At 55.8% G+C, this 15,833-nt stretch overlaps 1 non-coding gene across 11 annotated transcripts in view; it reads left to right on the plus strand.

Annotated features, from left to right (window-relative positions):
• LOC102542137 (uncharacterized) overlaps window positions 1-11,722 on the plus strand; it is a 29,424-nt gene extending 17,702 nt beyond the window's left edge. For 2 of the 11 annotated variants that reach the window (XR_012077708.1, XR_012077703.1), the window contains 2 exons: window positions 544-709; window positions 8,154-9,981. This is a non-coding gene — a transcript (uncharacterized protein). Of the gene's footprint in view, window positions 1-543; window positions 710-1,101; window positions 1,215-4,072; window positions 4,144-8,153; window positions 9,982-11,043 lie in introns of those variants that run through there. The other 9 variants (XR_012077709.1, XR_012077712.1, XR_012077705.1 and 6 more) reach the window with 9 other exon arrangements.
• The last annotated feature ends 4,111 nt before the right edge of the window (window positions 11,723-15,833 follow it).

Raw genomic sequence — 15,833 nt, forward strand, 5'->3', positions numbered from 1 at the left:
GCTGCTCCTGCAGGTGCTGCAGAGTTGCCCGCGCTGTTCAGTTCATCGTCACTGCTGTGTGGTGCTCATTCGGGACTGCTGGTTAGCCCCCTTTGCTGGTGGTGCGAGCGTGTGTTGGCTGGCTGGCACAGCTGCTGGTGACGTGTGTGTCCCCATGGCTCGCTCCTGGAGAACGCTGGCCGGCCAGCACGCTCTCCACGGGGCCGGCCTGCAGCCGTGCCCACCTCTGTGGGCCCTGCAGCCTCCCTCAGAGCCGCCCCACCGCGCCCAGGTGGCGCAGAGGCGGCCAGGGCCAGTGCGCCCCCCGGGGAGGAGCCCCGCCTGTCCCAGAGAGCGGGCGCCCAGCAGTGGGGGGGCGGGGCTGGGAGTCGGCTTCCTTCTTTGTTTCTTCCCAGTAAAGTAATTCTGAGTGTCCGCGCGACAGTTTTTGGACTGAGGATTTTTGCTAACTTTTAAAATTGTGTGATTTGATGCTGAAATTGGTACCATATGTTTCTCTGCACCGTGCTTTGTTTATTAAAGCAGTTTCATGTTTCCTTGCAGAATAAAAGCCGCCCTCACTCTATGGGAGAATTCAAAGTCTACAGTACCTGTCAAAGTCACAGACCAGAGTTTGACTGTTTGAAAAGTCTAGAAATTGAGGGAAAAATTAATAAAATTGGATGGTTACCGCAACAGAATGCTGCTCACTTTCTGCTTCCTGCACATGGTAAGAGGTATTTTTTTCCCCAGTGGCTGTTTGGTTTAGCATTTTATTTTTAACTTTCTGTGTGTAGATCCCTTCTTACTTTAACCCTTCCTGGAAGTTATTTCTGCTTTGAGCTTCGGGGTGGGGGAGGGTGAATGACCTGCTGGGTAGCAGGAGGTAGGTTGAAAGCTCAGCGCATGCACACGCACATCCTCGCAGCACTACGTTTCTGTGTGTTTCTTCGTCTTTACTGACTGCAGAAGACAGTATTTGTAACTGGAAACACTAACGTGCAGATACTCCTGGCCTGGGAACCGACGTGGAACCTCAGAGTTCTTAGCAGAATACTCAGCTGATAGTGGAACATGATGTGGTTTTTCTTTTACTATAGAGAAGGAGGTTTCTGTTTTCAGATAAAACTATTAAATTATGGAAAAGAAGTGAATGGGATAAAAGAGCAGAAGGTCACAACTTGAAGGATGAAGATGGACGACTTCGAGACCCATTCAGAATTACAGCACTCCGGGTACACGCCAGGTTTTCTTTGCGTTGTCGGTGCTTTTCATAAATTAATTAGTAATCACACTCATGTCAGCTGTTTGTAGAATCTGTTAAGTTCAAATACTGTGAAATCTGCCTTCTGATCTGGGAGGTTATTTGCATTTGATGTGTGCTTGTTAATGAAGCCTGAGTCCCCGGATTCTCACAAAAGAGAACGTCAGTCACGTTGCTGTCAGAAGACATGATGATACTAAAAAGACTCAGGCTTAATTCCACAGCAGATCTTTCTAAACGTACCAGCTGCCTTAAAGGTTCAGAGTAGCACGTCGGCAGGGTTGAAGTCCAGACGGGACTCAGATCACTTCTCTGGAGGAAGTAGCATAGGTTGGTTGAAAAAAAGGCAAGTTTGGATGTTTCGGGGTTCCTTGCCTGTCAGGCCAAGAGCATCGTCACTGCCTTTTTGAATTCCTCACTCCCTTTTCGGTGCCCCGACAAACAGATGAGGTGACCAGGTTTTATCCGTTCTAATACCTAGATTTTTTTCACACTTTAACACCTATGAAACTCAGTAAAACTTAAAATCTAGTGTCTTGTAATTGGCCTAGTGTTGCTGTGGTGTCTTTAGTAAAATGAAATATGTGAAGGAGGTTAAACAAGCTTGCACCCTGCCAGATGCGCCGCAGGGACACCAGGAGAGCTGCCCCGCCCAGGCAGGCCAGCCGCAGGTGACCTGCACCAGCGTCACTTCAGAGGTGCTCCCTGAACCAGCTACCTGGTTCACTTGAAAACGGTTGGCTGGTTGGTTGGTTGGTTGGTTGGTCAGTGCGGTTTAAAGACTTTGTTAAAGTATTGCTTCTCAAGTGAAGGCCGAGTTGGGAACACATTCTGCATTGTAGCTGCGGTATTGCAGAGGGGGCACCACTGCAGAAAGCTCCCCCATCCCTCGCCCCGCTGCGGTGGCCCTCGAGCTCTCCCGTGCTGGGGGCACGCAGGGGCTGTGGTGGTGGGTGCCCAGGACGGGTCGCAGCCCAGCAGTGAACGCAGTGCTGCCCACAGTTAGGAATTCCTAACAGTGGGATGGGCTGGGGCAGAGTCGCCATCAGACCTCATGGGCCAGTCATGTCCCCATATTCCTGGGAATTTGAGGCCAAGAGAGCTGTGTAATTTGCTCACACCTGAACCCTAACTTGGACCCTGATGTTCTGGTCAGACGGTGGTGGTGTCCGTACGCCACGCTAATGCTTCCGCATCCATGAAGTAGTGGTAGTTTGCAGATAAACCACTGCAGGTGACAGTGACACTAGCTTTACAGTTACAGCATGTAAACTGCCCCACTGAACTGCAGGTGCGATAGAGCCATGGTGCTGGGGCCCGGTGGGCTGGTTTGAGTCCTCTGCCTCCCAGCCCGGCACACCCTCCGCAGGAGCCCCGAGCTCCCAGCCAGGCCTGCTCCCCATGCCGGGTGCACACGTGCCCAGGCCAGGAGGCCTCTAGGTCTTCAATGCGAGGCCCCTTTCCTGCCTGCAGCCTCAACAGAGCCGGCCTAGAGGGTGGCCGGAGCAAAGCCCATGAGAGGCGGGGTGTCACCGTCGTCACAGGGCCATGGGCACGGCCACAGGCCGGCCTCTGCGTGGACTCTGCTTTGTGAGTTCATGGACTACTTTAAACTGTAAGAGGAAGACAGTTCTTGAAGGGGAACAGAAACTTTGCTGTCCTCTTAAATTCTTTTAGTGCCAGAAAAGGGATTTAATTGTAAGAAGGACTCTCTGTTGTCGATGTCACAGACAGAATGTGTTTTAATTAGAGACTCGATAGAGGGTGTGGCAGGCTGATCTAGTCCTGGCGGAACCAGCACTCCCCACTCCAGACGATGCAGTTAACTGCTTCAAAATGAGGGGGGTGTTTCATACATATTTCCCCAAGTTCATTTTTACAGAATTTTGGCCCGAGAAGACTGAAGAGATTTCCTCCTGCCCTTTCTAGATGCTCTTTCTTTTGGCTTTTAATTTAAAAAAATAACACTGTCACTAGTGTTTTGTTACGAGTGTGAATCTTCTGCCTTCCTTGCTGCCAGATGTCAGTTAGGTGGGCCTTTGTCCCTCCTTTCTCACATGTGACACTGCCACCCACGACGGTGTCCCCAGCTTTGGCCCCGTGTGTGCGGGGCCAGCCCCCTCCTCTCGCCCTTCACCGGGCTGGGCTCCTCTCCAGCCCGTCCACTTCTGTGCGGATGTCCCATTCCTGACCACAGCGCTCACCACAGATAGGGTTTGGGGGCCTTTTCTAAAAAACCTTTTATTGCGGTGTAATATACAAACCAAAACACCCCACCTCTGCCGTGTAAGTGAAAAACTCCACCCTGTTCACAGGCTGAACAGTGCCCAATCAGCGAGGGCTCCTCGTGGCTCCCTGCCCCACCCCGGCCCCGAGCTCTCCTGCAGTCCCTGCACCCCCACCCCCACCCTGCCCTGCACACCCGGGGTGCTGGGGTGTGCACTGAGGTGCAGGCCTCACCGAGGGGTCGAGGAGCTCCTGCACCCTACTCTCACTCTGAGGCTGCAGGGAGAGAGGGAGGGCCTGAGTCTGTCCCCCAGGAAGGCTGGCCATGGCCACGTCACTAGGCGTCAGGGTCCGATGGCCACTTGAGCTTTTCTTCAGCACCAGTGCAGCCCCCATGGTCCAAGCAGCGGCTCAGGGCAGCCTGCCCCCCCCCCCCCCCGCTGGTCTGCCTCCACAGCCCTGCTGAGCGCGTGCTTGGGTGTCGCCTGCACATACGCTTCCTCAGCTGTGAATGTAGACTTGCTCCTTGTTATCTTCTCTAAGTGTTCTTATTTTGTTCTGCTGGGGTCTTTGTTTTGAATTCCTATTTCCTTCCGTTTTTAGGTCCCAGTATTGAAGCCCATGGACCGTATGGCAGAAGCCAGTCCATGCCAAATTTTTACAAATGCTCACAGGTATTATACAAATTCCATTTCAGTCGTGATCATGAAACATCTTTCTGCAGATGACCTGAGAATTAATCTGTGGCACTTAGAAGCACACACAGAAGCTTCAGTGCCCTTCGGCCGCGTGTGTCCAGGCCCTCCCTGGGGCCAGTCTTGGGGAGGCGCCCCCAGCTCGCTCTCCCCATAGCCCAGAGTCTCCCCTCTGGGTGAGGCTCGCCGCGTGGTAGCTGGCCTAACGCGCCCGTTCTTTGTGATTCAGAGTGTTTTTCCCTAAAAACAGAAACTTGTACCTTTGGGAGTAGTTCTCTGGTAGTGGCAACAGCCTCAACTCCTGCCTCCCCAGTTGAGTCACAGGCATTTTTAAACCCAACCCAAGAAGCGACTGACTGTGTGAGAACTCAGCTTCAGAAGACAGGCTGTTTAGTCTCTTAGTTGGCCTGACGGTGCTGCTATTCGGAAGATGGAGGTGTGACTAGCGCTGGCTCACTGGGCATTTGGGAGTCACTGGTCCCTCCAGGAAACGAGGGAGCCCCACGACAGCCTGCCTCCCGGGCGGCGCCCTCCAGGCCTGCGCTGAGGCTGACGCGGAGCTTTACTCACGTGACTCTCGGGGGTTCCGGTGCTAGCGTTTCACACATAGCCTCTGTTACTGGTTGTCCTTCCACTGGTTCGGTGACTTACCTGACTTGTTCACTCGCTGTACCGAGAGGTGCGGAGGCCCTGTCCCACGGGCACCCGGAAGCGGCCGGGGCGTCCCACCCGGGGCCAGATGCTGGAGGTCACTACGCTCCCCACCCTGTACCCCTTCTCTCTTCAACTTTGCAGAAACCACGGCCCCTGCTTTCTCTTTATTTTCCTTAAACCCTCATATTTTTAATAATTCTTCTGCTAATATATGACAATTTTAAACAAAAATAATACAGAGGAAGGTTCTCTCCGCAGTCCCACCCTCCGGGGACAGCCAATGAGTGGTTGGATGCATCTTCCTCCAGGCTGTCTTTGTCTTTACAGACAGTGTAAGTTTTTGCAGCCACTAGGATTGTCCTCTACGGGGGACGCAGTATCCCTGCGGTAGGAGGGTCAGGAGGCCCAGGTTCAGCTCAGCGGCCGTACCATCGGGTCGCTGGGCATCTCCCAGCCTTTCTCTTCCTCTGTGAAGTTGCAGAACTAAAACGTGCCTCCTGGGTTACCATGAAAGCCGAGGCTGCGGAGGTCTTGGCAGCTACCTGGAGCATCGCCTGAGCCCCCGCCACCAGCCTCATTCTTTCTTAAAACATTCTGTGCATCTTCCTATCAGCAGGAATGCAGATTCATCACTTGCAGGCTTCGTTTTCTTTCCACTGTTGGAGCTGAGGTCACTTCCAGCCCAGGACGTGGACATGGTGCTGCAGCCGTGACTGTGTTCTCGCACCTTCGTGTGCTTGGTTAGCTGGGCGCGGCTGGGCGGGGTCTCCCCACAGTCTCTAAGAACTTGTTTTCAGCAGGACATTGGCTCTTTTAAAAAACAGCTTTCCAGTTCTGTGAAACCAGGACAGTTCTTAATTTCTTTGCTTCTTGCTGAATTAGGGTATCTCCTATTAATTCGGTGTTCATTTTTGTGAAATCTTTTACCATCCGTTGTCATTTCTTCGTGTCGGAAGCTCACGTTTCTCTCAAGGTCTGTGAGGCTTGTTCGTGCGGCCACGCCTCCCCTGTTCTCCTTCCTGAGAGTTCTGCCCCGCCGCCGCGCTGCTGATGTCCTTCCTCGCGGCGGGGACCTTAAAGCCCAGAAGCCGTCGCGTGCTCCCTTGCGTCTGTTAGCACTCTTTGAGGTGTCTTGGACCCACTCCCCTGGGCGAGGTGGGGGTCCCACCACCTGCACCCTGACAGCCACCCCGTGTGTCTGGGATGTTCTGACTCCTCAGAACGAGCTCTTGTGTCCGATACTTACAAGAGCAGAATCTTGCAGTCTGGCGGTCTCCGTGCACGTCGCTGTGTTGGTGTGGGGCCGCTGTGCGGCTGGGCACCTGCTTGTTTTTCTTACTTCCATCTTTTAAAACGTGTTACCTTGCGTTTTTCATTGAACACCAGTCTTTTCATTAAAGTCTTCATTACATGCCAGCAGCAGCAGGATCGGCACTCGTGTCTATGGATGCAGCCCCGCCAGGCAGGCCAGGCACGTCGCTAAGTCTGGTCACCGCACTGACGTAGACCCTTTTCGTGGCCGCGCCTCCTTCCCACCTGATCTGGTAAATCCACTGTGTGCGCTGCCCCCTGCCTGCGATCCTGAGCCTTAGCCCAGCGCCCTAGACATCACACCGGGGCATCACACCGGCTGACATGGAGGAGCTGGCGGAGGTGGTCACGGTGGCCGTGTTCCACCTGTGCCGCTGCTGCGTGCTGGGCTACAGCAGCAGCAGCAGAGGGGGACCGGCAGGCTGTGCAACCGCTGTTCCGAGTGTAAGTGCCCGGCAGGCTTAAACGCCTCCTTTAGGTCGTGTGGTCTCCAGTGCTAGACAGTGGTTCCCTGTGCTCTGCCTGGGCCCACCAGCACAGGCCCGGCCCTGTCTCCTGAGGCCCAGCGAGGCTCTGCCTGGTGCTGAACAGAGCGGGGCGCGAGGCCGAGCTGTCATGGTGGCACCTTTGCACCCTGCCACGCTGCATTGGGGCCTCTGCCAGGGCCGCAGGACGCCCTTGGCCGTGACGTCTCGGTGGTGGAATGGGCTCCGCGCACAGAGGGCTTGCAGGATGGAAGCCCCTTCCCTCAGGTGAAAGGCCAGCACTTTGACCTGCTGGGCCGAAAAGTCCCTCCCAGGCGAGGAACGGACTGGTTTGGTTCCTATTTTTAGCCGTAGCGAACAGGCCCCGGTTTCTACTGGTTTTGTAGAAAATCAGTGGTCCGTGTGTCACGGACACGCATGTGCCGTGTGTGCTAGAAGCTTGGCCCCCGCATCCCAACACTGAGGTGGCACCGTCCTGGTGAGAGCGCCGGACTTCGTGTCCCCACAGGAGGCCTGTCCGGTGCCTCCCAGCGCAGCGCGGGCGGCCCCAGCGCTGCCACCGCGAGGCGTGCTTGACGGCTGGCTCTCGGTGACCTCTCTGCCGTATTCTGTCTCTCTGAGGCTGAAGTGCGTTTTAAAGAAGTCTGTACTTCTGGTAGAATTCCCGCAAAGGAAAATGAGTCTTTTACAATGTTTGGCCTGTGTTTTCAAGGCAGCACTCTGGCGTAACCAGGTTTAGATTGCAGCGGTTGTTTTGTCAGCACATTTATTTGAGTAAATGCTCGGTATTGCCACCAGCTCGCTTTAATTAACTTCAGATGCAGAGCCAGCAAACATAGGTTCCAACATTAAGAAAAAAATCAAAAGCAGCCGAAAATGAAAGGAGGTCCAGACCTCCTGGCCCAGAACTGACCGAGCCAAGAGCGCGGCAGAGCTGGGGCACTGGTGTCAGTACGCGGTGGGGGCCTCAGCGCAGGCGGCGGGCTGTCGAGTTACTGCTGCAAAGGCAAGGTTTGCCAAGGGAGCGTTTGGAATCTTCCCGGAAGCGGTAACTCGATTTTGTTAGCGTCCATCGTGACTGCTGAATAGCGAAGAAAACCCCTTCCCTGGCGGCTATGACAGACGAGCTGTCCTGGTGGTTCAAACCTGGACTGCGGCGTTCCCGGCTGCGGGTCCCTGAGCAGCTCCCGGCCTCGCTGGCCCCGAGCGCAGCTGCATCCTCACACGATGCCCTTCACGTCTTTCTGGGGCGGGACCTGGCACCAGTTTGGCAGCAACAGCATCAGGTCAGTGGCCTCGCCAGATGTGGTCTGACGGTCGCAGGGAGCAGTCTGGTTCTGTCCAGGGCCTCGTCCGTGGAGATGTTGGTTCCGAGCCGGGGCGAGCCGGGGGCCTGAGCTTCAGAACAAGTGGGGGCGGGAGCAGTGTCGGGGCCAAGCCCTCTGGTGTCTCGGGTTGGGGGGCCTGAGTCCTACCTGGACTTGAAAAGGATTTGTTCTCAGGTGTTTAAACAGAAGCTGAGAACGCTGTGTTTTCCAGTTTTTGAAGAGCCGGAAGACCCCAGCAGCAGGTCCTTCTCCTCAGAAAATATCTCCTCCGTCTCCGACGTGAAGTTCAGCCACAGTGGTCGGTACGTGCTGACCCAGGACTACCCGTCGGTGAAGGTGTGGGACCTCAACATGGAGAGCCGGCCCGTGGAGACCCACCAGGGGAGGCCACGACGGGGCTGGCCCGCGCTGTGCCCACGACCACCCCGACCCTCCTGTGCTCCCCGTCAGGGTGCACCGGCACCTCCTACGCAGCGGCCGGCTGTGCTGCCTGCACGAGAACCACTGCATCTTCGACAAGTTCGGGGGCTGCGGAGCGGCTGCGACGGGGGAGGCCGCCGGGGCTGCGGGGGGCTGCGGGCTGACGGTGGGCACGTCCAGCGTCCGTCTGCCATGACGGCTTTGAGGGGACAGTGGGACATGTGGGCGGGTTGCTCAGCCCGCTAGTGGCCACCCTGTGCAAACGGCAGGCGCGGTGCGTGGTTTGCAGGGGCCGCATTCAAATGCTCAGTGGATGATACGCTTTCATTTTTCACTATTTCCAACGTGAGTGACGTGGGAGTGAGCGGGGAAGCACCACGTACTGTGAGTGTGGAAGGGCCACGTTCCCGTTTGCCTTTGCTGTCGGGGAGCAGCGGAGGGAGACGCCCTCGGCTGGCTGTCGCGCTTGGACAGAAGCGGAGGCGGCCGGCGGGAGCGTGGCCCCGACGCCGGGTATTCCCCGTGCACGTTCTTAGAGGTGCCGCTGAGACCGTGGTGCTTAGGGCTCTGTCTTCGGTGCCCCACGGAGAGCTCGTCCCCCGTGGTGGGGGCTCTCGCGTCGTCGGTCGGGTCTGCACAGCGTCGAGCCTGCCCGTCGTGTGGGCCACAGAGGCCTGGCCCCTGGCCGCGGGGTGGGGACGGACGTCCTGGCTCAGACACCAAGAACGTCGGATGTGGCACGTGCACCTCCTCACGCGCACAGCTGAGCTCACGGGAGCTAGGAGGGGCCCTCGGGGCTGTGGGAGAGGCATCCGTCCAACGTCCACACGGAGCCCGAGGGAAGCTTGTCTTCTGAGACTTGGGTTGGGCGGATAAAAGTCGTCTGGGATAAGACACCAGAGCCTGCCTCCCTCGCCTAGAAGTCTGACTTAGGGCAGGTGCGCCAGGCAGGCAGCTCTGGGCAACGCACGGAGGAACCCTTTCAGGTCCAGGCCTCTCCCGTTCTCAAGCTGGCGTGCCACCTAAGTGTCCCCTGGATGCTGGCTGAGGACACGGAGCCCCTGTCGTAGACGGGACTGCACTCCTCGCGGCACAGCACAGCAGCACGTGCGCCACAGACACCCCATGGGCGGGCACGGGGGCCGGGCAGGGGCCACTCGAGGGGGTTGGTGCCAGGGCCACGCAGGCTGGGCCGGCAGCAGCCACAGCCGAGACACGATGTGGCCCGGGTGCAGCCAGAAGCTTTCTGGTGACGTTCACTTGTTGATTCACTCTTGCCGACGTCCCCTGCCCCCCTGCCCGGGACGGCACTGCCGAACAGTTCCACTTTGTCCTGCTCTGGGTTGTATAAGCAGACGTGGACACGGCCACTTCCTTGCAAGTCCACTTCCCCTATGTTTGGCAGTGTTCCCACCTGGGGAGCAGGGGACACCTGGCCAGGTGCTCAGGAAGCTTCTCACACTGAGTGGAGGAGCGGCCAGTGGGGACACCCCCTCCCTGGCACGTGTTGTCCGTCAGGAACTCTGAACTTGTAAAGTTGGTCGCTTTTATTTCTGTTGTGTATAGCCCTGTGGTCAATGTTGATAATAAAATACTCCATCCTGGGGAAAAAAACCTTTTATCAGTCTCTGTTCTGAATAACTGTTGTGCTGGAGTTTTGAAAACACAGAGGTGAGCTGCGGGTCAGCACGTTTCTTCCTTGTCCTTCGATGGGCCTTGTGTTCCACACGGAAGCTGGCTGGGATGCGCGCTGGTGGCAGGCAGCCGTCCAGACCCGGCAGCGGGCCTCACGGGGTCCCCCGCACAGTTCCCATCCACACCCCTGAGGTGCGGGTGCTCCAGGTTGAGACCGTGACGCCCGGAGCACCGCGAGTCATTTTTCTTTTCTGAGTTATCTTTTTTCCTGGCATGAAGTTGTAGATGAGATTGGTCAGACCCTGAAGGATCTGCACACAGCCGGGATCAGCCCTGCACCGTGCACGGAGCCCCAGGCCTCTCGGGGTGCCTGCCCGAAGGTCAGCTTTGACGAGGCCCGACGGCCGGGTGCCCCTGGGCCGGGGCGGGCGGCCGTGCAGGAGGGGCGCCGACTTCCCTGCCTGGTGGCCGCCAAGACAAAACCAGGCTGGCTGCGAAGCCGCGGCTCAGACCCAGCAGCGCTTGCCGTCGGGTGGCTGTGCTTTGCATCCTGTCCTGGGGCGTCGCGTGGGGCTGCGGCCAGACTCCACCGCGGAACGGCCCCGTTTCTCCACACTCGTCCCAGGGTTTAAGGCCTTCCCTAACTTTGTATACACCTGTTACTTCATGTGAAGAAACTTTTATAAATTAAAATAAATTTTAAAAGCTGTGGTCAACTCAGAGTGAAGGTGGCGGCAGGTCTCACTGGTGTCTGTTGAACACAGTGCGTGGCGCCCGACTTGGGGTCCCGGACGGAGGGCAGGAGGTAAATAGACCGCTGGCCTCGACCAGACAGGTGACCGCGTCCAGGCTTTTACCTTCTTTGAAAACACACTAATGGTAATGAAAAGTATAGATCCGTTACTCTTCTGCTTTTTTATTCTGTGGTGTTTATTTTTATGGACATGATTATATACGAAATTCACTAGGAAATTCTCACTGCCTGTCTCTCCTGACCGTTGTGGTTTTTCATTTATTTCTAAACCAACGGGCGGTGTGGTGTGCAGAGCTGGAGTGGGCAGGCCGCGGGCCTGGCGGCTGAGGCGTGCCTGCTTGTCCCGCGCAGCGCCGTCGTGACCGGCTCCTGCAACAGCTGCTTCAGGATGTCCGAGAGGAACACGCAGAGGGGCGTTCCGCTGGAAGCCTCCAGAGAGAACAGCAAGCCTCGGGCCAGCTTGAAACCTCTCAGTGTGTCCCCGCGGAAAGCGGAAGAAGGACGAGGTCAGTGTGCACAGCCTGGACTTCATGAGGAAGGTCCTGCACACAGCCTGGCACCCGGCGGAGAATGTCGCTGTGGCCGCCACCAGTAACCTGTACGTATTCCAGGACAAGGCCAGCTGAGGGCGGAGAGGCCGCGGGCTGTGCGCTCTGCCTCGGCAGGGCCAGCCCGGGTGTCGCTGCTCCGGCCAGGAGCCCTGCGGGCTGGTGGACAAAACTGATGGGGCTTTGTTGGGAAGGGCTGTACCTCAAAACTGATGTTACTTATGTATTTAAGTCCGACCTTTCCCTCCAGTTCATAGACCAGAACTTAACATCCGAGGGAAAGGTTGTCAACTGCGGTCTCTCCTCAGCTCTCTCCCCTCTGACTCGTGGTCCAGGCGGGCCCACCCCACACGCTGTGTCTGCCGTCGCACTGTCTGCTGCAGCCACTTCATACAACAACACACTATAAAAAGTTTTAAAATTCCAAAATAAGTATTGTCTTTTTATTTGATTTAATTGCATATAATGAAATCATGCAGTCACACTTCGGAGATCTCCCGTCCTTCACTAACAAGAGCAGTGGGACGTGCAGTACTTCAAGCTCTGAACGTCCGCGTCCCCAAACGTCTGCCCCTCTGTTCTGTTTCCATAGAGATGGTCCCTCTGACACACCAGGTCAGGTCTCGGACAAGCCTTAACTGCACCACCTCTGAGAAAGGAAACTGCAGGGGTTAGGACCAGAATCGCTGCTGGGAAATAATGTGGTTTATGGTTTGCCTCAAATTCACTGCGATTGAAAACACGTGCTTTTTAAACCTTTTTTAAAAGTCCTTGGGGTGGGAGGATAATACACTTTTTTAAAACTACTAAAATTATATGCATATTGAATTTCATATTGTATTTCAAGCCAGCAAAATTAAGTTTTTATGTGATGCCACCAGTACCTTGGTGGCGTAATTTGAAAGTGGGATCTTTGATGTCAGAAGTCAGGAGTTCCCAGGACAGAAAAAGACAGAGGTGGCGACACTAGGTAGCTGACCGGAGCTTGCCGTCGTGGGCCCCTCCGGGGACGGGCCGCGCAGGCTCGCGGGCTGCTCTTGACGTGAAGGCACGCTTTGGTCACTGGTGACACACACGTGCGACAGCACGTCTCATCGTCTGCCCTGACTGACGTTGGCAGGATGCCACTTCAGTTCACGCTGAGTTGGAAATTGAGAATCAAGAAGTACATTTATTTTAATTTCAATGTAATTCTTCTACTGTGTCGTCTGCGACACGAGTGACACCTGAGCCGCAGAGCAGTTGCTTCAGCATCAGCCCGGGTCCTAGTGAAATGGGTCTGCATATACTGGTTCAGCCGTTTTGACCAAAAAGTTTAGTAATTTCAGATGTTTTGCTGGGTGTGTGCTGTGTGTCTTGGACAGCTTTCTTCATCGTTGCTTCAGGGCGTGCTTCCTACCGAGCAGAAGAGCAGCCTCCCGGAGGGCCGGGGTCTCCCAGTGGGCCCCCCCCCCCCACAGTGCTGGGCTGACCTCCTCAGAGCTGCTTTGGAGAATCAGTGCTTTGAAAAGCATCCCGGGATCTGCCCCGTCCTTTCCCAGGAGGCACTAAGGGTTCCGTTCAAGCCTTTTCCTCCCCTGACGAGGTGCACGTCCTGTGGTTCTCAGACTTAATGTTTATCTTCTTTATGAAAAAAATCTCGTTGTTCTTGTCCCTTTAAAACTTTACCCTTTTCCTCCCATTTTAAAGTTAGAGGACTGTCATCTGTTCCTGAAGGATCATTCTGTGAATTTTTGTTGCTCAGAATCCTGTGCTCCTGTTTGACTGGAAGCTGCTGTGCTCTCTGGGCCGATGACCTGGGTCACGTGAATAAGCTTCATTCGTGTGTGGATTTGGATGTGCACTTTTTAAAAGAAAAATTGAAGTTTCATAAGCCATTACCAGACAGAGCTCAGAGTCTTATTTTAAACTGGCCACAGGTCCCGGGCATTTAACAGCAGGGTCCTGCCTGCCTTCTCAGGAGAGCTACGGAGCCAGGAGCCGTCCCCAGGGCTGTCCCCGGGTCAGCCTAGCGTGTTCCAAGTCCCAGCCAGGCGGAGCAGAGGGCGGGCTCTGTGCTGCTACGGGGCTGTCTTAGGAGGAACTGTCTGCAAGTTCTGCTTGCAGGGTTGAGGAGGACGTCAGAGTCAGCACTTGGACTTCTCTGAACCAGCCCCTGGCCCCCAGGCCGGCAGCCTGGGCATCGCAGGGAGGGACAGCAGGGCCTGCTGGGTGTGAGGTGGGGCTCTGCCCTGGGTTGGACGGGGGTGTTGAGCTGAGCAGGGACGGCTGCTCCCGTCACAGACTGCCCCTCCCACCAGGTGCTGTGCCTGGAGGGCCCAGGAGGCGGGTGGGAGCTTTCACAAGAGCGGGTGTGAGAGGCAGCCCAGAGGATGGGGCCGCCTGCCCTCCCTCCCTGCAAAGGCCTGGCCCCCTGAACCGTACTTCCCAGGGTCCCTCCTGCTGGGGACTGGCTCCAGGGGAGCTGCTGGAGGGGGCTGAGCACCTCGCCCCAAGGGCTTGTCCGTGTAGGGGGAGGGGAGACCAGCTTGGAGACCCCTGCCTGCCCACCCACCCACCAAGGGCTCTCACAGGGACCGATGGGGTCAGACTGGTGTGGATGACAGCCGGTGACAGCCCTCTCCTGCGGGGCGTTTGCCGCACAGGCACTGGCCAGGGGTCCCCCAGACCAGCCGGGATGCTCACAGGGAGGCGCCCTGCCACTCACCCGCCCCTCACCCCTTGGTGGAGACCCGGTGACACACAGGACGTGGAGGCTGCTTGGAGCTCAACCTTGACCTCAGAAACCACGGCACAGTGGGTGTTGCAGGAAAGGAGGGGCTGGAGACCTGGTGGGGTTCAGTTGTTCCTCCCTTCGCGCTGAGACCTGGGGCCCGGTCACGCGCCCTTCCTGAGCCCGGGGCAGGGCCAGAGTCACATGGGCGGACTCCGCCTCTGCGGCCCTGGCCTTGGGTTCCACCCTGCCCTCCCCGCGCCCCCAGGCCCTTCTGTCCTAAGAGCGGTCTTCACCCCCAGCCCCGCTGTCTGAAGACACTGGACTAGGGAAACTGATTCCTCCGAGTCCAGTCTGTCCGGTGAGTGAGCGAGTCGAGGTGACTTGTTCGGCTCTCTTCTTCCACTGGGCGGTCGGAGGTGGGGTCTGATAGGTTATGATTTTCAGTTTTTAGATCTCACCATCTGAGGCTGAACCCTGAACACCCTCCAGACGTCTCTGACCTCACAGGCTCTGCTCCCCGACCAGACCCTGGGGTGGGGACTGTGTCTGCAGGGTCCCAGGCCCCACCTGGCCTGCACACCCAGAGCTGGGTGCAGGCCTTGGGACGGCAGGCCCTCATCAGACTGCACCGTGTTTCTTTGGGGTGTATTCTGTGTCCTGAGACAGTTTCCTTGTTTGCCCCAGAGCTGATTTTCAGTAGTAAATTATCATTGTAAATCTTGGGGTATCTTTAGATTTTTACTTAAGTGTAGTTAATTTACAATGTTAGCTTCAGGCAGGTGTACAGCAGAGTGACTCAGTTATACATACACGTGGGGTTTTTTTCAGATTCTTTTCCATTATGTTATTACAAGAAATTGAACACAGTTCCCTTTGCTGCATAGTAGGTCCTTGTTTATCTATTTTATATATAGTAACTTAGTGTGTCTAACTTGGAGTGTCTGTTAATCCCCAACCCCTAATTTATCCGTCCCCACCCTTTCCACTTCAGTAACCGTAGTTGTAGTTTGTTTTCCATGTCCGAGTCTGTTTTTGGTTTGTAAATACTTTGCGTCATTTTTTTTTAGATTCTGCATATAAATGATACCATGTATTTGTCTCTCTGACTTCACTCAATATGACAATCTCCAGGTCCATCTATGTTGCTGCAAATGGCGATACTTTATTCTCTTTATGACTTAGTACTCCTCCATTGTATGAACACACCACATCCTCTTTGTCCAGTCCTCTGTTGACGGCCCTTTGGGCTGCTTCCATGCCTTGGCCGCTGTGCATAGTGCTGCTGTGAGCCTTCCTCCAGATGCATGTCCAGGAGTGGGATGCTGGATCAGAGGAACCTCCATACTGTCCTCCATAGAGGCTAGAGGGGTATCTTTTAAAGATGTATGTTCCATAACGGATGGGAAACATTAATTTTTCCAAGTAGCAGCTCTCAGGGGAAAATCTGTTTTCCCACGTCTAAGTATCTGAATGTAGTGTAGCTCTGCAGCTCTTACTACAAAGTTCTGAAACGTGCAGTATGGCCAACGTCACTGTGAGTGTAGGGTGGGCAGCGTGACTCGGCGTCTGTCCCGAGGCGATCACAGCAAGTCTAGTTAGCATCCACCACCACACACGACGAGTTGCTTCCTCTTGTGATGAGAACTTTTAAGATCTCTCTTAGCAGCTTTGGAACACGCAGTGCAGCATCACCCCCTCTCGCCACCACACCGTGCGCTCCATCCCGGGACTCGCGCGTTCCATGACCGGAGTCTGTGCCTTTTCACCTCCTCACCTGCCCTAGACGACTGCCGGTCTGTTCTCTGTGAGCTTGGTTGG

This window comes from Vicugna pacos, chromosome 11 (assembly GCF_048564905.1).
Source record: "Vicugna pacos chromosome 11, VicPac4, whole genome shotgun sequence".
NCBI classification, from domain to species: Eukaryota; Metazoa; Chordata; class Mammalia; order Artiodactyla; family Camelidae; genus Vicugna; species Vicugna pacos.